Below are 21,418 nucleotides of genomic sequence, written 5' to 3'. Positions count from 1 at the left end.
CCCAAGTAGCTGGGACTACGGACATGCACGACACACCTGGATAATTTTTGTAATTTTTGTAGAGATGGGATTTTACCACATTGCCCGGGTTTGTCTCAAATTCCTAGGCTCAAGCCATTCACCCGCCTTGGCCTCCCAAAGTTTTAGGAATACAGGCACCAGCCACTGTGTCCAGCCAGATGTTTCTTTTGCAATGCAATTCCCAGTAGCATTCTCTATCTCAGCTTTTACCCTATCTGACTGAGTTAAGGAAGTACTGTTATTTTAGGTCTGCCTATCCTGGTCATTTATGAAGGATATTACAGTGGTCCCACTTTACAGAAAAGAAAACAGTCTTCAGGAGAGGAAAGAATATACCCTAGTTGATGGAGGAAAAGCCAACTAAGTTAGTCATAAAGGTACTGATTCCTTTGGTTAAAAAAAAAAGTCATTTATCTTTGCTTCCAGAGTTTCAGACTCAATGATCTCCCATCTTTCATGTCATCCTCCATGACTGGCTTCTTGCCTAGTTCTCCTACTCATCAAGTGTGGGTTCACATTATTGGGCTTAAAATCACCTGGCAGACTTTTTTCATATTGTCCATAGCACACATACCTTTGCTCTTTAACCAATCACAGAAGAATTTTCTTATTCTCTGTTATCCTTTAAGTACTTAAAAAGAGCTTTAAATAATGTTCAAAGGAATCCACTATTAATTGCAACTTGAATAATTCATTTATTAAAAATTAAAAATTTGTAGTGAGATATTATAAATTGAAAATTGTTATTGAATCCTTTGTTTCAGAATATTTGCTTGAGGAAATGACCAAGAGTTTAAAATCTGTTCTAACATTGATCTCTTAGAGACATAATAAACATGGGAAGAATGAAGAGTATGGAATTGTTTGAAACTTGGTTTTGTCAGGGTAAATACCTTTATTTTGTATACATTTTCCTCTTCCTTATTCATGGTACAAGCAGATTATTGCATCAAATGTTAAATGGCTCCAGAACAATGAGAATTAAACTGATCTTAATAATGTGCTTTGATTTTGCCCACTCTGATAATATAAGGACATGACCTCCCTGGGAATGTTTGAATAAGAAAATATTTTTATCTTTCATTCCTCCCAAAATAGTGGCTTCTTTAATAATAATAAATATGAAATTTTAAGATGGCTTCCTCCATCATGACTTCAATTTATATGCCACTTTAGGGGGAAGCTGAAATGTCTGGGAGGTGGTTGCACTCATTAACTATATACATTTAACCTACGTTTGCTGAGTACCTGACATGTACCAGTCAGATGCTCTACTAAATGCTAGGGACAGGCAAATGAGTAAGACACAGGCCTTGGGCCTGGACCGAGGAGAAATACTTGTCAGAAAAATTAAACAAAGCACATATTTTAGTAAAGAAGTCAGGAAAGATTTCATGGAAGAGACCATGTTGGATATGGTCCCAGAAGACTGAGTTGCCATTTGTTGCTTGGAAGAGGTAAGAATATTTCACAAAGAAGAAAAAATTATGCAAAGGTGCAGAAGTATGAAAGTTGGACATTTTAAGCTCAGGAGGTAAATATCTCAAAGTATTTCAAGATAAATGACAACTGAAATTAGAGTTCTATGAGATTTGAAGCCAAAGTTCATCAGTAAATTTTCTTTTCTCCAGTGCTATAAGAAAGCTAGTTTGTTATAACAGAGATATCACTTTAATCTAATGCACTGTCTAATTGCTTCAGTGACCAGACTTAAATAATCTTTTCACAATATTCTTCATCCTCAATCTCTGGTGGGCCAAACAGATGCCAGTAGAGAAGTGAGCTGAAATTAGGAGATCTGAATAGTGACAGAGACTGGTCACTTTTTGCCAAAACGAGCTCATCAAAGAGCATGTTGTAAGATGCTTGAGCACTATAATGTAGATGCTATTCTAAAACTTCATAGAATTGGGCACTGAAGCCTAAAGTTAGTGAGTCTAAACCTTGGGATTGAAAGTGGCTTTCTAAATTCACATGGAATCCTATATGTTAGGCAGGCATGTGATGATATAAAATTGGAGACCATTGTTCTGTTGTAAATGAATATATAAGAGAGTGAGAGGAGCTCTTTATATTAGCAGACATTTTGGCATGGTTTGACATGGTTGTACATTTTAATGTTTTTTTCACGTTCCTTATGATAGTTATTTACATATAGGTGATGAAGTATCACTATACAACGAATCATTCAATTTAGGTATCTCCATGAATTCATTCAAATAGACTTCCATAGAACAAATTCTTAAGCACTGGGGATGAGAAAGAAAAGGAAGAGAGAAAGGGAAGTAGGGGAGAAGGGGAGAGAGGAAGGAAGGAAAGGAAGAAGAAAGACAGGAAAGAAAGAAAAATATTCCTGCACTGAAGGTGCTCTTACTGTGGGATTGTGAAGAGTATGTTAACATGCTGAAAGGCAGTCTGAAGACTTTCTGAACTATGCTCATTTTTGGAAGGTACTGTAGCAGTGAGTATGGTTAAGGATCAAGATTAAGAGACATCACTTCAGTGGAAATTATACCTTTTATAGTCATTTGAAACCCATCTCCTTTAGAATGTGCAAACTTTTTTCTCATCAAATGTAGGATCAGTTAATCATCACATCTTCAGTAGTCTGGAAATGTCAGAATGCCATAAAAGTAGGTGTTCAAGAACATGACTGGAAAAATACTTCAATCCTCAGCCCACTTGAATGAAGCCAAAGAATCCACTGCCTATCTTTCCTATTCCAGCTGTACCTGTCAAAGTAATTCATCGGAATTGGTGCTCTTTTTGATGATGCAATAATGAACTAATATCTAATTCTGCTATATCTGATGAGTAAATTATTAGCTCATGTCAGAACAAAAAGGATGGACATTATCACTCAAAACTGACAACTTTACATAACACAGAGACCACCCATAGACTACATAGGATTTTCACAGAACTTCAGGAATTCTTGAATCACATTTTGAGAAACACTTTTCTATTGTACTTTATGATGGTGTTTGCTTCGATAGCGTATATCTGGGATGTATAGCCAGAAAGTTTATGCTTCTAGTAAGGCCAGAGATGGAAAATTGAGCTGTGCGGATCAGAAATATTTCAGAAAAGCTTCAGGCTAAAACAGTCAGACTTTGCTCATGGGAATTGCCTGGAAATAATTTTTGGTCAGTGCTATGGCCTGAATGCTTTTGTCCCCTGTGAGGCCATAGCAAGAAGGTGGCAGTCTGCATGCCAGGAAGAGAGCTCTCAGCAGAAACCAAATGGGCCAACACTTAAATCTTAGACTTTCCAGCCCCCATAACTATGAAAAAATAAATTTCTGTTATTAAAGCCACCCAACCTATAGTATTTTATTATGGCAGCCCAAGCAGACCAATATAGTCAGAATAGGGCTTTGGGGGGAAAATGTAGAAAGTAGCTTTTTTTCAATGTGATGTTCAGCATTCCAGCCATATGTGCATATCTTATAAGAGATGCTAAATCAGTTTTTGAATTACTTTTCAAGAAGCCTAAAATGAGTTTAGGTTTTCTGTGACTTTGGTAGATAAATATGCAATAGATGAAAAGTTCACCTCATTTCAAATTTTTTTCCCCTTTTTACCAGTCTCTACTACCAAATATTTGTCATCACTGCAATAGTCTCCAGTTGGGCACATGCTTAAACTACACACAGATACATATACACACACAGCCACCCACACACATGCACACTCCCATGCATATACTCCCTGATCATGCCATAAATTTTAGGAATTTGCCTTTCTAATTGCTACTGATTTAAATTCTGATTTAACAATGAAATGAAGCAAATGAAGTAATCTTTAGATTTTATTTCATCCAATCACCAAACAAGAACAATGAGCTTCATTTGAAGAATGATGATGAAATGGTCTAGATTTCCTATCTAGCAAGGAGATTTATAGCATAAATGACACCAAAAAAATGAACCAATAGGATACTATATATAATTCTATGTTAAAAAGGGAAAAATATTTTACAGAATGAGCCATTATTTTAAATCCTTTTGTAAATATGATTTAGTTCATCATCTTTTCTGATTGTATTTATGTTCAGCTCCAACGTACAGCTTCTGCTTCCTTTTTTGAAATGCCACCAACAGAAGTACCATTTTCATTAATACAACCAATGTTTACAGTGCCCAGAAATGGTGGCAGGAATATAGGAATCTTTTATTATTTGTAAACTAGACATTCCTCAAAGAGGTGCCCTATTTAGTTCTGGCTTAGCTTTTTGAACAAAATTATTTAAATATTATAATTCTTAAGTTCTACATAAAATTTTCATATTTCTATAATAATCATTAAGTAGATAAAAGAATATTATAATCTCTTATTTCTAAAAAATATAATTTTCTTACCTAAATGGATTAGGAATTAAATCATAGATTTATAATACAAAACAATTTTGTATTTTTAGGTCAGTGATGGGCTCACTAAATTCTGACAAACATAACTATGTACTGAAGGTTCACCCTTAAAAGGCTGAAATATTTTAACTGCATGAAATATCTAAGCAAGACATTGTTGTGTAGTGCTTAGGAAGAAGGATGTGGAGAAGACTACCCTAGTTTAAATCCTAACTTTACTAACCAACTACACACTTGGGAATGTCACCAGGGCTTTCTCTTGCATTGTTTCCATATTTGTTAAATGTGGATAATAATACATTTGATCTCACAAGTTTGCTGCAATGATCAAATTAGTAATGATTTTGTTACAGAGAACAGTAAAATAAAAGTGTTCACTCTTGCTAATGAGGTATTGCACAATAGCAAACAAAGGTTTGAGAAGGAAAAAAAATGCACTGTCTGGCACACCCAAATGGTAAGGAGCCCTTTCAGATCCTAAATTTTGGTGCACACTGGTACATCCACTGCAGGAACCAGATATTAACTACAAATATTATTGGGTCTTCCTAATTCAGCATCTTTTCTTAGTAATGTTTATAACACTTACAGATAATAAAAAGCCAAGAAGGATAATTAAGAATAACAGAGTAGAGTGCCTTTTGCTTTGAACTTCACCTATACTATCTAGAGTTCGCTACTCTTCAGAGTTGATACACTTGACATTTGACCGCTTTTCCCTCACCTGTTAAGCTATTGATCCATTTGATCATTCTTTCTGTCCTAATTTAGCCCAAACTTGGATTATTGTCTTTTCTCTTTGTGTCCTACTCTTTTCTCTTCTTTCAGCTTCTCACCATAATCCCACCTTTCCCAAACTCAAGGTTTTTTTTTAAGGAATATGTGTCATTCCACCTCACCTGGTTGCTTATATCCAGCTGTCCTGCTTCTAATAGCGTAAGAGACATACCATGTGTCATTGGAGTGAATGATGGATACTGCTCTGCTAGTTCTCAGTGGTAACAACCCTAGGTGATTCCTCACCAGTACCTTCAATCAAGGTAGGGAAGAATGGTTTTATGATAGGACATGCTGGTTTAAAGATATTGGTCTGGTCTTCCTGTTTAAAATCACGAGTAATAGAAGAGAGAACCATATATTTTTGGACCATAGCTGGTGACCTAAACGTAAGTTTCAGCAAGTGTTAAATACCCCAGAGCTATTCTAGCCCTTAAAGTGATTTTTCACTGCTCATTTGAAAACAAACATTAAGGAGGAGAAAAAGGACATGCTGAACACCAAGCACAGACTAAAGACCTGTAGAAACTCTCTACTTGTCCAAGCATGCTCAATGGAAGACTTGCCATATTGAATTTATACTTTATCAAAATGACTTCTCAGAATATACCTGTTGAAAAAAAGTATTTGTTCAGAAGGAAGTAATTTAGATGATGTAAGTAAGAAGGGCTAAAGACAGTGATTAGTCCATGCCTTTGTATTAGTCTCTTTTCACACTGCTATAAAGAACTACCTGAGATTGGGTAAATTATAAAGGAAAGAGGTTTAATTGACTCACAGTTCTGCATAGTTGGGGAGACCTCAGGAAACTTACAATCATGGCAGAAGGCAAAGAGGAAGTGAGGCAGTTCTTACATGGTGGCAGGAGAGAAAGAGCAAAGAAGGAAGTGCCATACTTTTAAACTATCAGATCTTGTGATAAACCACTACATGGGGCAAACTGCCCCCATGATTCAGTCACCTCTCACCAGGTCCCTCTCTCAACATGGGGGGATTAAAATTCAAGGTAAGATTTGAGTGGCAATACAGAGACAAACCATGTAATTCCACCCACTGTCCCTCCAAAATATCATGTCCTTTTCACATTTCAAAATCAATCATGCCTTTCCAACAGTCCTCCAAAGTCTTATCTCATGCCAGCATTAAGTCTAAGCCACATCTGAGACAAGGCAAGTCCCTTCCACCTATGAGTCTGTAAACCAAGAAAAACAACAAGTAACTTCCAAATACAATGGGAGTATAGGCAATGTTCCATTCCAAAAGGAAAAAATAGTTCAAAACAAAGGAGCTATAGGCCCCATGCAAATCTCAAATCCAGCAGGGCAGCCATTAAATTGTAATGCCCCAAAATAAACCACTTTGACTCCATGTCTCACATCCAGATCATGCTCATGCAAGAGATGGGCTCCCAAGGTGTTGGGAAGCTCTTTCCTGCAGCTCTGCAGGGTACAGCCCCTGTGGCTGCTTTTACAGGCTGATATTGAGTGCCTATGGCTTTTTGAAGCTCATGGTGCAAAATGTTAGTGGATTTACCATTCTAGGGTATGGAGGATGGTGGCCCTTTTCTCACAGCTCCACTAGGCAGTGTTCCAGTGGGGAATCTGTGTGGGGGCTCCAACCCCACATTTCCCCTTCACACTGCCCTAGTAGAGGTTCTCCATGAGGGCTCTCCCCTTGCAGCAGACTTCTGACTGGACATCCGGGCATTTCCATACATCTTCTGACATCTAGGCAGAGGTTCCCAAAGCTTACCTCTTGTCTTCTGCATACCCACAGGCCCAACATCATGTGGAAGCCACAAAGGCTTGGGACTTGCACCCTCTGAAGCAATGGTCTGAGCTGTGCAATGGCCTCTTTTAGCCATCGCTGAAGCTGGAGAAGCTGGGATGCAGGGTGCCATGTCTCAAGGCTGCACAGAGCAGCAGAGCTCTGCGCCCTGTCCACAAAATCATTTTTCCCTCCAAAGCCTCTGGGCCTGTGATGGTAGGGGCTGCCATGAAGATCTCTGAAATGACCTGGAGACATTTTCCCCATTGTCTCAGCTATTAACATTTGGTTTCTCATTAATTTTGAATATTTCTGCAGCAAGCCTGAATTTCTTCCCAGAAAATGGGCTTTTCTTTTATACCACATGGTCAGGCTGCCAATTTTCTAAATTTGTATGCCTTGCTCCCTTTTAAATGTAAGTTCCAATTTCAAACCATCTCCTTATGAGTACATATGACTGTATGCTTTCAGAAAAAGTAGGTCACATCTTCATGCTTTGCTGTTTACAAGTTTATTCTCTCAGATACCCTAAATCATCTTTCTTATATTTAAAGTTCCACACATCTTCAGGGCAGGGGCAAAATTCTGCCAGTCTCTTTGCTAAAGCATAGCAAGAGTGACCTTTGCTCCAGTTCCAATAAGTTTCTCATTTCCATCTGAGACCACCTTAACCTGGACTTCAATGTTTATATCACTATCAGTATTTTGGTCATATCCATTCAACAAGTCTCCAGGAAGTTCCAAACGTTCACACATCTTTCTATCTTCTTCTGAATCCTCTAAGCTGTTCCAATCTCTGTCTGTTACCCAGTTCCAAAGTCACTTTCACATTTTCAGATCATCTTTATAATAGTGCCTGTCTCCTGGTACCAATTTTCTGTATTAGTCTGTTTTCACACTGCTATAAAGAACTACCTGAGGCTGGGTAATTTATAAATGAAAGAGATTTAATTGGCTCGCAGTTCTGCATCGCTAGGGAGGCCTCAGGAAACTTACAATCAGAACAGAAGGTGAAAGGGAAGCAAGGCATGTCTTACATGATGGCAGGAGAGAGAGAAAGACAGCAAAGAAGGAGGTGTTACACTTTTAAACCATCAGATCTTGTGAGAACTCACTCACTATCGTGAAAATATGATGGAAGAAACCATCCCTATGATCCAATAGCCTCCCACCAGTTCCCTCTCTTGACACATGGAGGTTACAATTTGAGATGAGATTTGGGTGGGCACACAGAGCCAAACCATAACACCCTTCATCTCTTTATTTATTTATTTTGTTCATTGAAATTCAATCAAAATAACACAGAAAGTATAATATTGTGGTGTGGAAGAAAGAACTTTAGAATACATCATGAGGCCAGGGTGTGGGTTCAAGGTTTGTTATCTACAAAAGTCATTATCTCTCTGAATTTCAACAACTATTCATATGAAGATGTAATAATATCTACCTTACAGAAATGTTGTAAAAATTAAGTGAGAACTTTATATGTTTCTTTAAAAATATTTGTTATTTTATTGCTTATTGTATAAACAACAATTAATTTTGATGCCATGGATCTGAATAATTAAGATCCCAAAATGTTGTGTTCTATAAGGCAGGCAGATCATGAGGTCAGGAGATTGAGACCATCCTGGCTTACAAGGTGAAACCCCGTCTCTACTAAAAATACAAAAATTTAGCCTGGCATGGTGGCACACATCTGTAGTCCCAGCTTTCCGGGAGGCTGAGGCAGGAGAATCACTTGAACCCATTGGCAGAGGTTGTAGTGAGCCAAGATCATGCCGAAACCTGCACTCCAGGCTGGGCGTCAGAGCAAGACTCTGCCTCAAAAAACAAACAAACAAAAAAAAAAACAAAACAAAAAACCTATATGGATGATATTTTTTACTTTTTCCCCCCAGAACTCTATAATCTGCATGTCCTCTGCTCTGCAGTGTGTAAGTGCAAAGAACTCAAACACTGGAACATAAAAGATACGAATTCACACTCTGGCTAAGGCATTCTGGATTCACTTAGCAGTTAGTGCTAATCAAGTCTTGGATCCTTGTTTTTTCTTTCCATACTATGGAGCTAGCAACACCTGCTTTGCAGAGTTTTAGAAAGGATTATTGGTAATGTATGAAGATGCTTAGCATAGTGAATAGTAAGCAACCATTATATTATATGTTACATTGGGGTTCTTTTCTTTTTGGTATGCCTTCTTGTTATCATAAAAAATGTGGGTTTGTCTATGTTCAGAACTTCTTTGTGGGTCCTCAAGTATTGTGCTTAATTGGTGGTAAATACTGACAAGATTATATCTTGAAAAACGAGAGTCATTTGGACTGATAAACACTATGCAGCCATAAAAAGCGATGAGTTCATGTCCTTTGTAGGGACATGGATGAACCTGAAAACCATCATTCTCAGCAAACTGATACAAGAACAGAAAATAAAACACAGCATGTTCTCACTCATAAGCGAGTGCTGAACAATGAGAACACATGGACACAGGGAGGGGAGCATCACACACTGGGGTCTGTCGGGGGGAAATAGGGGAGGGTCAGAGAGGAGTGGGGAGTTGCGGGGGGATAACATAGGGAGAAAAACCAGATGTAGGTGATGGGGAGAAAGGGAGCAAACCACATTGCCATGTATGTACATATGCAACAATCTTGCATGTTCTTCACATGTACCCCAGAAACTAAAATGCAATAAAATATATATTTTTAAAAAACTATTTAAAAATTAAATAGCTCAAAGTTCTTTTCTTTTCAGATAACATAGCTGGAAATCTTTAGAAACTCAAGTTATGTAAGTGATATAGACATTTTAAGTGATGGTTAATGCCTTCCAGAAACTTACACCCTTGTCGGAGGCATTGTTTTCACTAGTATCTGTGTCTAACGAAATGATGTCTTTGTATAATGACTGAGTGGTGAGGTAAGAAAAGGAAAATGCTTTTAGAGATTAGACAGATGTCTTTAAAGTCATTCTTCTGCCAATGGAGATGAGCAGTGGGGAATCAGGTAGAGAGGAGGCAGAGAGGGAATTAAAATCTGCTAACTTCATATTATGTGCCAAGCGCAGTACTAGGCAATTCACAGCCACTGCTTTAGTTAATTCTCAAAACAATACTATGAGATGGATTGTAGAATATTGACTTTATGGCTAAAAAAATATGGTAACCTCAGAAAGGTGAAACAACCTTGTCTAAGATCACATACCCAATAAGTGTTGGAAATCGGATTTCAATCATTAACGGGAGATTAGAAAGCAAGTTTTATTCAATTTAATCGAAAAATTCTTCATAAAATTTGAGTATCCTACCTTCTCCTACAGTTCCCTATTTTCTCTCCTAGATTTCCTCATTTTCTTCTCTGTTGGGCCCCTGGTGTGTTCAGTACTAGTTTGTGGAACCTTCTGATCAGGGCAAGCCCTATAGCCGTTCTTTAGGTACACATGGCCCAGACGGTTTATCTTATTTTTCATCTGTATACTTTTAGCAAGGAGAAATACTGACAGCTATTTCAGATGTGTGAGTGTTTAGTATCAAATAGAAAGAAGTTCATTCAACATTAATTTATTGTAAAAATGTGGTACAGAATAGACCACAATTAAGATATACGATTCAATCATCTACCCTTTTACTTAACGAATATTAGTGATCATTACTCCCACCCTCTAATTAGTCACAAAACTTTATAATGCAGTTTTAGATAATCAGTACAGTCAGCTGCAAGCAGAAGAAAACCAAATTAACATGGCCTAGCAGAAAATAATTTTTTCATGTATCAAGAAGTCTAACGATAGACAATTCAAAATGGGCAGAGAAGAAGGGTGAAGAGAGCATGAGTCCGTCTCTTTTTAAAAGTGTTTAAGGAGTCCTAATTAGCAACTTCAGCTTGCATCTTGTTGGTCAGAATCCATCACATGGCAACTCCTCGCAGCAAAGAGAAACTGTTGTGGTTTTGAATATAAAAATTGTAAGGAAAAGGAAAATATTATCAGAGAGACATATAGAGGTCTTCCTAGAATATCAAGAATTTTAGTTCTCTGGTCTCTATAAAAGCAACTCAATAGCAAGAAAACAACCTGATTTAAAAATGGGCAAAAGGCCTGAATAGACCTTTTTTTTAGTAGAAGACAAACAAATGGCCAACAGGTACTATATATGAGAAAAACATTTCACATCACTAATCATACAGGAAACACTAATGAAAAAACATAAAATATCACTTCACACCTATCAGGATGGCTATTATCAACAAAACAAGATAACAAGTGTTAGTGAGAATGTGGAGATAAGAGAACACTTGCACACTGTTTATGGAATTTAAATTAATACAGCAATTACAGAATCAATAAGGAACTTCCTCAAAAACTTCAAAATAGAACTACCATATGATCCAGCAATCTCACTACTGAATACACATCCAGAAAAAATGGGAAATCGATATGTTGACAATACAGCTGCACTCCCATGTTTATTGCAGTACTATTCACAATAGCCAAGATATGGAATCAATCTAAATGCCCATCAACAGTGGAATGAATAAAAAAAAATATGGTATATATACACACAACGGAGTACTATTCAGTCATAAAAGAAAGGGAAATCCTGTTATTTGTGACAACATGGATTAATTTGGGGGGTGTTATGTTAAATAAAATCAACCAGACACAGAAAGACAAGTACTGCATGATCTGTTATATGTGAAATCTAAAATAGATGATTTCGTAGAAGTGGAGTGTATAAACCCCTGCACGGTGGCTCACGCTTCTAATCCCAGCACTTTCAGAGGCCGAGGCAGGTGGATCACCTGAGGTCAGGAGTTCAAGACCAGCCTGGCCAACATGGTGAAACCCCATCTCTACTAAAAATACAAAAAATATTAGCTGGGCATGGTGGCGAGTGCCTGTAATCCCAGCTACTCAGGAGGCTGAGGTGAGAGAATCGCTTGAACCCAGAAGGCAGAGGTTGCAGTGAGCTGAGATCATGCCATTGCACTCCAGAGTGGGCAATGAGAGTGAAACTCCACCTCAAAAAAAAAAAAGAAAGAAAGAAAGAAAAGAAGTGGAGAGTATAATGATAGTTACCAGAGGCTGGGGTGATTAGGTGATTGAGGGTGGGGAGATGTAGTTGGTTAAAGAATACATATTTATAGCTAGATCAGAGAAATAAGTTCAAGAGGTCTATTGTACAGCACGGCAACTATAATGATAGATTGTATCTCAGAAAATGCTTAGAGAGTAGATGTTAAGTGTTCTCACCACAAAAGTGATAACTACATGAGGTAATAAATTTGTTAATTAGCTAGGTTTAACCATTCTATAATGTATATATACTTCCAAACATCATGATGTACACAGTAAATACATAACATTTTATATGTCAATTTAAAAAATAAATTTGAATGAAAGAGAGAAATGTAGGGTGGAAAAAGTGTTGTGAGTAACTTTGAGGGAACTATTCATTCATCACAACACTGGGAAAAGGAAGCTACTAGTCTTGCCTGGGCTGTGTTTTACGACACAAAAGGACCCTGCTTCTATCACTTTTTCAAGGTTCTTGGCCCCTGGAGCAAAGATAATTTTAGGACTTATAAGGTTCTGATGTCCATTTTATGAGCTAGTGAATGTAAAGTGCTTAACCCAAACCTGGCACATAGTAAACCTTAATATATATAGGCAACAATAAAAATAAAATTGATATTTGTTGGTATCATTATTAAATACTGTAACACTCATACTTCTCTGTGACTGTAGTGAACCTTTTTACATTTTCTGCATATTTTTTGTCCCAGGAATACCCAGCTCCAGTTCTGGATATGTCCTCTGAGAAGGTGCTCATGACACCATCCACACCAGAAGTTGAAGCAGATACTGAGGGAAGGTTCCACGGCAGCTGAGTGTGGACAAACTAATCACTGAATTTCCTTGATGCAGAGCTGATAACCTCTCTGGAGTTGGATGGAGGCCTGTGCTGCCTTGAACCTCTGAGAGATGCCATACCAATTCAAGGCAAGGCCTTTATCGTTGAAACTCTTGGATAATGACATCTTTATTCAGGTGAAAATACAGAATGAATTTCAACTGTATGATATTGTTTATGTTCATCAGACATGTTATTTTCTTTACAAAGTCTGGTTTCAATAAACTGGCTGTGTAACTGATATTAAATAAACATGGAATTTTACGCATTCATAATATTTAGTTTCTTGTGATTTCAATGAACTATACTTTCAAGCATTGTCAGTTCATCCTTATTTACAAAGAAACGTTTGCTTGTAGCAGAGTGATGTAGTGACTTGCTTAACTTGATAAGTCAACTTTTCTATTCAATGTTTAATGTCAAGCTGACTTAAAAATGTTCTTTTAGGCCCCATTTACATTTCTCTTTGTATAACATGCATTATCCTATTTTAACTTAATACTGTGGCTATATAAACCAAAGACGTTCTAATTCTGTTTTTAATTTATTGTTTTGCAAGATAAATAATTTTCAATTCACTAATAAAGTTAAGGAGCGCATATTAAAAGATATATTATATGACCTATTGAAGTTGATCTATGAAAATTGACCATCTTAAAAGTAATTTTGTAAAATTATTTTGTACAAAATGGACTTTCTTGTATGAATTCTTGACCACAAATAGAAAACCAAAGGAAGTTGAAACTCCTACATCCTCCTACACACTGAAGAGAATTACTTGAATACTTTCTGACATCATCATTTTTGTGTTTCTTAGAAAAAGAAATTAGATGAATAGTAAACATTTCATTTGCACATACCTGCTTCTGGCTACCGATTTAAAATGAAAATCTTTTACAAAGTACACCTAGTTTTTTTCACATCTTTAAAGTGATATCATTTTATTTGTGGATTTATTCATGAAATGTTTTCATTTTGCCATCCTGGAAAAGAAATGTCATTGACCTTTTTTTTTTCTTTTTTGGAGGAAAGGCTGAAAATATGCCACCCTGAACCCATGCTCCTTCATCCTGTAGCCTCTTTCCATTCCAGGAACCCTGTAAGCACTCGTCTACATCTCATAAGCTAAGTTATGAAAGGGCAAATAAATATGCCAAGCATTAAAGTCCTTTTAACCTTAAAAGGGTTGATTTAAAACAGGCACTCCTGGCATATCATGACCAACTAAGGTCCACATGCCGGCATATGTTGGACATGCCGCCTTTACAGGGAGGCACCAGGAAGACGTTGGGGAGCAGAAAGTCAACCAGCTAGTTCAGAGCAAGTTTCAAATAACAGGGTTATGGTGTCTTCATACCAAGCATCTGATTTTTAGTTTTGAAATTGCAATGGTGGTGATGAGGAGGAAAAACAGTGAGGGAAGAGGGGAACTGATGAACCTAAAAAGCGTAAGTTAAAAAAAAAAAAAAAAAAAACAGACAAAGCCTGTAGGCATTTTAGTGACAAAATGCTGATTCTCACAGCCACACTTCAAAGCATCCTGGGATGAGCTGCCAAGGGCCAGCAGGATTATTTAAAGGCTTAGAATTTGGAATATTTAAAAAAAATATTTTAGAATATTAAAAAACGGTTTCTTTCTCTTTTATTTTTTCCCTGACCACTAGGCTACCAGAAAAAAGAAATACTTTCTATGCCATCTTTTAGATTGGGTTACTATGGTGGATGAGTAACCTCATCCATTCCTAGGATTCTTTTCTTTTGACTAGTTTCATTTTTCAGGCAGTGACCTTTCCCTGATCTCGGCACCAAACTCCAGGTCACCTTGCTGTAGCCCTGGTATAGCACTGAATAGAGAGTTGACCAGATTGTTGGCACTGGATAAGTGGTACTGAGCACAATCGTCCTCTTTCATACACAGGAGGGAAGTTTCCTTTCCTAGGATTGAGAGAACTGGCTGACTTACGCCCCCTTTTCATTATGTTGTCCAGTAATTTCCCCTCTGGCCATATCTGCAAACTGGTTGCCTTGCAGGAAGGTGACATGCATCACTGATGCAAAAAGAAAAACAAAAAGACTGTTTATTGGCATCAGCACAACTTTCAATGGCACTTCAAAACAGATTCATTTGATAGGGAAATAAGTCAGTTATTGACCCCAAATAATTAAAAAGTTTAATTGCTTAAATCTTAATCTGTGTTATTTAAATATTTCTATGCTTTTTTTTAAAACATAAATTATGCTCTCCTGAATAAAATAATTATGTGAATACCTAGCTATGCCAGTCTTCAATCCATCCCTAAATTACCCTAGGAAAATCTTCTTTTACCTCAACATGACCCTCAAACTACCCTAGGAAATATCTCCTCTTACCTCAATACGAAAACAAGTTTTTCCCAAGTTTTCAAATAGTCAGAAAAACATCATTTGATTAGACCTCAGTAGGAGACCTTAAATACCCTCTATCATTTGGCATCCATGTTGCCACATAACCTTGGCCCTACCAACATGATGGGCACTTCTGATGTTCTAAGATGTTCTGCTGTTTCTTTTCCAGGAAGAAACCTGCTTAATGGGCCCTAATGCTGAGATCCCAGGGCTACAGTATTTTAGTCCATTTGAGTTGCTATCAAAAAATACCTTCAACTCAGCCATTCATAAACAGTAGAAATTTATTTCTCACAGTTCTAGAGGCTGGGAAGTCCAAATCAAAGCACCAGGAGTTGTCATGTCTGATGAGAGCCTGCTTTCTGCTTCATAGAAGGTGACTTCTAGGTGGGTCCTCACATGGATGAAGGGGCAAACAAACTTTTTTGGGCCTCTTTCATGAGGGCATTAATCTCATTCATGGGATCTTTGCCCTTACAACCTAATCATCTCTTAAAGGCCCTACCTCTCAATACTATTGCATTGAGGATTAGGTTTCAACATAAGAATTTTGGGGGAACTCAAACATTTAGATGACAGCATACAGTTAATGGCAAACTCTGGCATGTCACATTGTAATGTAAGACCAGTGTATCAGCCCATCTCTTTTGAGTAAATCAAGGTGGTGATTTTGATGATTTCCAAAGCCACCCGTTTGTATTCTGTATTTGTTCCCATTATAAGGATGTCAGCACTAAAAAGCAAAAAAAGAAGAAGAAAAAAGAGGATCTCAATAGCTAATGGGAAACATTAAGCTAATCCCTTATCTTGCCATCCAACTTCGTCAGTTTTTGGAAAAATAGTGCTTCAAGTTATTTTTCTAATGAATAGACTCATGTCTTATGTTTGGGCACTTAATTAGGCTCAAGGGGGAAAAAGGTGGAAGTTTTAAATACTATTTTGCTATGCAAAATACTCATGAATATTTCCACTATTTCATATCAAATATACTTGTGATTCTAAGCAGCCTGGCTTTGGTTCGGCAGAATGCGACCATCAGTCAATGTTAGCTCCATGCAGCCGCATTGTTCCCTGTGTGCTCTAAAGCAATCAAACGAGTCTGCAAATGTTCTTCAAAGAATACATCTAGAATGTTACTTCGTTAAACATCTCCTTGGCATTCATTCTATTTTCCACTTTGAATTGCTGCATTTAGTTTTGTAATGACCTTCTATAGCTAGGAGGTTTTATTAACTCTTTGATCTTCTAGCTTTGGGATGAAAACAAAGAAAATATAAATGAGCACTTTGTGCACTGTCTTATAGAGGAGACCAGAAGAAAAAAGGAAATATGTTTTCATCAAAAAGATTGTTTTGTGTGGAGACTTTCAGCCCTTCCCGTTCTTTTCTCCCTTTGAGCAAAATGCTTATCAATGTTGTACATGTGTTTGTTTTAATGTCTTCTTTATAACAAAGTCTTTGTTTCTCTTCTCTGTAGCTCTGGTAGCTGAGGTTAGGGTCAGATATCTCTTTATGGATTTTCTTTTTAAGACCACTCCACTCTCCATCCTTGGTTTCCTCTAACCCTGAGTATAATTCTTGGGAAATCTGTCATTGTATTTATGAGATGCTGGAAGCCCTGCTCTGTTTCCAAGTATTCCTTTGTGTGTGTCTATGTGAGTGGTGAAGGGGAGGGCATTCTGAAGCTGGCAGTCACCTAATACTATGCTGAGAAAAAGACTGAGAACTCTTGGTATCCAAATCTCAATTCTGTAATTCATGGTAACTGTGTCTGAATATTCTGGAGCATTTGGAGTAGAACCTTACCATTCAGTTATCCTGCTTCCTAAGTCCTGAATTCATACCATTATTAACATATGGATGAAACACTGCCTTTCAAGTTGACTGTATTTTTATCGTTGTTACCCTCCTGTCTTCCTTTTTTTTTGCATACTTATCTGACTTTACCTTTCTTGGTCTTTATCATAACTTAGGAACAAAACTTTAGGTAAAAGATTAAAAAATACTAAAGTCCTACTCATAACTTGTAAAAGAAAAATAAATATAAATAAGTAAATAAAATACTATAAAATACCAGCATTTTATGATAAAAATTAAACCCAAAGGGTGGAAATAGTTACTCATCAGAACAAACCTTTTCTTTTCCCCAGTCTCATAATCAGCCATTTATTATAACAAACCCTTTCTTTAGCATCTTGAAATCTGAAACTCTTCTTTGTTGTTAAATCTAAAGCAATCTCAACTAAAAGCCCGGGAACTTTTTTGATTTGCTTAATCTAGACTCTAGAACTACAGGTGAACCAGTTGCGTGCTGATAATGTCTGGTTCTATTGCAGCGCCTTAGGTTGATTGGAAACGGAAAGCCATTATTCATCTCAAAGTGGCTTCATTTCATTTTGGCTAAGTTTTCCTTTTGTTTGACTCATTTAACACTAACTTATGGTAGTGATATGCTAAAACTATATAATTCTACTGGTCTCATCTGTTTTTCAGAGAAGAAAAAATAATAAGTGATAGTTTACTTAGAGACCTTGACCAAGTAAGGAAAACTTAACATTAGTACATGCGCCTTTTCGTTTCCAGTCAGCTTGAATTTGCTTTTCTGGGTCAGACAAAGCATGAGGGAAAATGATCAACTATTGATATGGGAGACACTCAGCTTTTCCTCTTGATGAAACTCAAATACCATTTTCACCTGAAAGAGGAGTGGCAGCTGGCTTGGCAAACCTTTCCGCTAGCCTCAATCGATGCCTTTCCACTGCTTTCTCCTGAGAACATCCCTTCCTCATCTTAGTAACTGCTCATATTGTTCTGTCCTTACTTATTGTGCTTTAAATTACAATTTCCCTAAGCTGAAAACTTGCTTATTTTTAGAATATGTTCTAAAAATATTTCATAATGATATTAATAACTATAAAATGCTAAAAACTGTGAGGCTGCTTCTATTTGAAACTTAAATTACAGATAAATAACTTACTTTATAAAATGTCTCAGTCTGGCAATTGTGATCAGAAAGCAGTTTAAATTTACAAACACTTTAAGAATGTTTCTAAATATTCTATTGAAAAGCCTTTTTATAACAAAATAGGTGATAGATCAGTCAATATTTATACACATGTAATACTTTAACTTCGGGTACAAAGCAAGATGACAAGCAAAGACATCAGCAAAGCGGTTACTGAATGAAAACATGATATAGATAAGAAATGCTGAAATTTGAGATCTTGAAATAGTAATTATTTTAAATGGTCCCAAAGAAATATGATAATATTGGAGAGAAAAAAAATCAAGGTACTTACAAATTTCTTCTATTTTTACCTTTTGGTGGTCTAAATTGTTTAACTCAGTATAACATATATTCAGAGGCTAATAGTATTTTTAATCTATTTGATATTTTACACTTCTTTAAAAAACTCAAAAAAACCTTATTAAATAATAATATTGCAAAGGTTATACACGGGTCTATTAAACAGCAGAAAAAAATGTTTCATAGTGTGCAATGACAATCTTGTGCCACTTAACAATGAATGGTTTCTGAAAAATGTGTCGTTAGATGATTTTGTCATGCAGATCTCATAGAATGTATTTACACAAACCTAAAGGGTATAGCCTACTCCACACCTAGGCTATGAGGTATAGCCTGTTGCTCCTAAAGTACAAGCCTGTAGAGCATGTTACTGTACTGAATACTATAGGCAATTGTAACACAATGGTATTTTTGTATCTAAACATAGAAGAGGTACGGTCAAAATATGACATAAAAGATGGGGGTTTGTCCATTCAGAGCCCCCCTCCCTCTGTACAGGGGGAGCCATTGTCTTCTTTCTTTTTTCTTGACTATTAAACTTTCCACTCCTTAAAATCAAAAATAAACAAAAATTTAAAAATTAAAAAAAGAAGGATACCCCCTTATAGGGAACTTACCATGAATGGAGCTTGGTGAATGCAATGTGAAGATCAAGGACATTACTGTATACTACCATATATTTTATAAGCAATGTATATTTGGATTACTCTATATTTATTTTTTAATGTCTCTCTTCAATAATTAACCTTAGCTTACTGTAGCTTTACATATTTTTAATTATTTTAAACTTTTTACATTTTTGTAATAAAAGCTTAAAACACAAGCACATTGTGCAGCTATACAAAAATATTTTTTATATCCTATTTTATAAATTTTCTCTTTCACACACAAATAGTAATTAAAGTATACTATACTAAATACATAAACCAGTAGTCATTTATTATCATTATTGAATATTATGTACTGTACACAGTTACATGTGCTGTATTTTTATATGACTGACAGTGTAGTAGGTTTGTTTACACCAGCATCATCACAAACATGCAAACCTTTCATTTGGCATTAGGATAGCTACAACGCCACTAGGTGACAGGCATTTTTCAGCTCCATTATAATATTATGCATTGACCATTTTATATACATTATATATGCGGTCTGTTGTTGACTGAAATGTTACGCAATGTTATGCAGTACATGACTGTATCTATTTAAAATTTTCACCATGTTATTTGGTCAAAGCAGTAAATTTGTTTTCTACTTTGCAAAATGTGAAAGAAAGAGAATTTAAGGATCAAGGGCCCTTAGGAAAAGTTCTGATTACCTTAATGCTTGTAAAACAAAAACAACACACAACAACAACAACAAAAAAACAAAAGAAACCTAAGGGACCACTGGTTAGAAATGGTGAATTAATTATGCATAATTATGTGAGCTTATCTTTTCTCTTTTCACTAACTTTACCAAAATGATAGCAAGAGAATAACAAATATAATTGCCTATAAGAAAAGAAAATGAAAAAGGAAACAATAGTGAACATGGAATATCTACAACCGTTTGGAAGACAAGCAGATGCAGAAGGCCAGGCAAAGCAGAGGGACATAGCCAAGGAGGTGCCAAGAAGTCCTGAGAGACAGAATATGGAAGGGATGGTGAAATCCAGGGATGAAAGCTAGATGAGTGGGGAAATACAGACCAGGTAACTTACCAGATCAGGGTCCTTCCTACACACCCACGCACACACACACACACACACACAAGCACACATGTACACACTACTTTTCACCATCTCCTCAGCAGGAAGGAGGAGGTTGTTCTTTGAAGAAACTGAAATACACAGGCTCTGGTTTCAAGTATCTCAGATGTAACAGAGGCTGAGGCTAAACAGGACTAAAATAAATGAAAGTTTAATACTGAACTGTAACACCTTCACCCACTTCTCTGGCTCTGCTCTCAAAATGCTGGCACCCAGGAACATACTTCCGTAGAAAGGAGACTTCAAGATATTTTTCTAGAGAAACTGGTTACTAAGGAAAAACCTATGCAAACTGATATTTGAGGTTTCCCTGGGAAAATGCTGGCTCACCAGCCATTCCCCCTTCAGTGAAGTTTAACCATCAGTAAGCCCTATTAACACATGTATATCTTTCACTGAGCTTTATAATGTCCAACTCTTAAATATAATTTGGGCATCTAAGGATAACTAGACAGATAGAGAAAGCCTCCAATATGAAAAACAGAGACCAAAATCTAAAAAGGAAGGAGAGTGACCCAAAGATCAGGAAAAAAAAATTCAAAATCCTTTATAGTTAATATCTTCAGATACATAAGAAAAATATTTTGTCCAAAAATCAAAAGCAGAATGTTATAAGAAAAGGAACAACAATAAAAGAAATAACTTTTGAATATGAAAAATGTATAACCTTAATAAAAAATTCAACATAAAAAGGAAATAAAGTTAAGAAAATAATTCAGAAAGTAAGACAAAGAACTGGAAACCAAGAGAGAAAAGACATAGTTAAGAATGATTATCTATCTCAATATAATTAATATGTAAAGAAAATATATCCTACTTTTAATGATCTTTATGAATTAATGACAGATATCTCATATGTCTGGTGTTATAACACTCATAAATTCTGTAATGGAAGAAAATGCCACAACTTACAGAGAAGGACCTTCAAAGATCTGAAAAACTGCCACGTTTAGTGTGGTCCAGATTTGAAAAAACACAATTCCCATGGGTTTAGTGATTCCAGACTGGTATAGGTCACTCCTAGCACAGGTACTGAGCATTCCAAGGAAGGCAATCAGTTAATCAAAAAGGATACTAGAGGGACTGGTTTAACTTTGAGAGTCCTGAAGCCACCTGAGACCACTAA

At 36.5% G+C, this 21,418-nt stretch overlaps 1 long non-coding RNA gene across 1 annotated transcript in view; it reads left to right on the top strand.

Annotated features, from left to right (window-relative positions):
* The window catches only part of LOC103791512 (uncharacterized), a 43,161-nt gene extending 29,758 nt beyond the window's left edge, over positions 1–13,403 (top strand). The window contains exon 3 of the long non-coding RNA XR_617931.5: positions 12,721–13,403. This is a non-coding gene — a long non-coding RNA (uncharacterized LOC103791512). The remainder of the gene's footprint in view (positions 1–12,720) is intronic.
* The last annotated feature ends 8,015 nt before the right edge of the window (positions 13,404–21,418 follow it).

Source organism: Callithrix jacchus, chromosome 2 (assembly GCF_049354715.1).
Source record: "Callithrix jacchus isolate 240 chromosome 2, calJac240_pri, whole genome shotgun sequence".
NCBI lineage: Eukaryota > Metazoa > Chordata > Mammalia > Primates > Cebidae > Callithrix > Callithrix jacchus.
Note: the sequence above shows the minus strand (reverse complement) of the source record. Positions and strands in the feature narration are given on the sequence as shown.